The sequence below is a fragment of the Morone saxatilis genome, unplaced genomic scaffold (assembly GCF_004916995.1).
Source record: "Morone saxatilis isolate NCDOM2014 unplaced genomic scaffold, NCSU_SB_2.0 Contig3, whole genome shotgun sequence".
Lineage (NCBI taxonomy): Eukaryota > Metazoa > Chordata > Actinopteri > Moronidae > Morone > Morone saxatilis.
Genome location: NW_023339873.1, coordinates 20634891 through 20636281, shown reverse-complemented (window position 1 = coordinate 20636281; position 1391 = coordinate 20634891). Strand labels below are relative to the sequence as shown.

Genomic DNA, 1391 nt, shown 5'->3' with positions numbered 1-1391 from the left:
TGCTGGGATTCCAATTATTGGAATGTATCTGGACCCTTCCTCTGCTGCCATTAATGCAGCTGTGCTTACACACTGAGAAAGCAGCTTCAGGATAAGATCACGTGTTATTTCTGTTACAGCCAGTGGTGAACTGATGGCAGCTGTCAGATCCTCCAATGGCACACCTGTGCTACAAGACAGTCTCTGCAGGGACGAGCTATCAAGACCAAACCCAGCTACGTATTTTTTGACAATTCCAACCAGCAAAGCTACATCAACAGCAACAGAAAGCCCAGGAACTGGTACAGCTGCCACAGCTGCAGATTTAGTAGCAGTTTGCCATATTTGCGAATGGAAAGCCTCTTTCTTCTTGTTGATGATCTCCAGGTTGATGTTGGGCATGGCCAACAGCAGAGCATTCCTCTTGTGTGCAGGAAGTTCTCTCTCTAGGGTCTCATGGAGCAGATAGAAATCATACAGGTTGAGCTCAAAGCTGGACACCAGGAAGACTTGTGGAGAGTTCACACCTTGATCTCGAAGATCTGTGTCACAAACAGTATAAGTCAATAAGATATATGAAATAACACATCTTTTAACATTTTAAATCTTATATCAATACTTTTTTTCTTTGTTCATTTCTTATCAGTGGTGTGATGTCTACAGTTTGCTAATCAATAATTTACAACAAATAAATAACACATACAAATAAATAACATGGTCAATAGTTTTAAATTGCTGTCATGAAATATCTTAAAATGCGTGTGACTAGTGGCAAGAGAATGCTTCTCACACCCAACTGCTTCAATTAAAATATTGCCTAATTATGAGCAAATGTATAACTTCTCAAATATCAATCAGAAGATAAGGAGCCATCTGATGGTCACAGAGTTGCCCTTGTTGTCAACTGACGGCCGGTGTGTAATTCCTATATAGTCCTCCTGGTCAGTTTCAGGGTTTTTTAGTACTGTGGTAAAGCTGTTACTTTTAAACTGGAGGGATCAGTGGCAGACATTCACGAATAGTGTCAGCAGGGGGCATATCACAGCCAGACATGGTTTTATCAGAGGAGTGGGCATGGGGGTCAAAAAAGAACATGGTAGTCCTTGAGTTTTTGACAACTTCAGACACATACTGCTTATCAGCAGCAGAATTTGACTTTTAGTGTGTGTGGAGAAACTCAGCTTCAAATAAAAATGTGTTAGTTTACTATCTTGTTTTTGTGACTTATTTTAAGTGATTAAAATACAGTATTTAATCTCACTATTATTGTAAATCACTTACATTGAATGCACTTTGCCTTGATTCGTGAGTCCTTACTGCATTGAACTCCCTCTTGACTTCTTTCCTCAGCTCGTAAATCGTTGTCAATCTTTGAGCGAACATAGTAGAATTTTTTTCCCATCTTCTGAATC

At 39.6% G+C, this 1391-nt stretch overlaps 1 pseudogene; it reads right to left on the bottom strand.

Moving 5' to 3' along the window:
- The window catches only part of LOC118337176, a 2119-nt pseudogene extending 738 nt beyond the window's left edge, over positions 1–1381 (bottom strand).
- Positions 1382–1391: the final 10 nt, after the last annotated feature.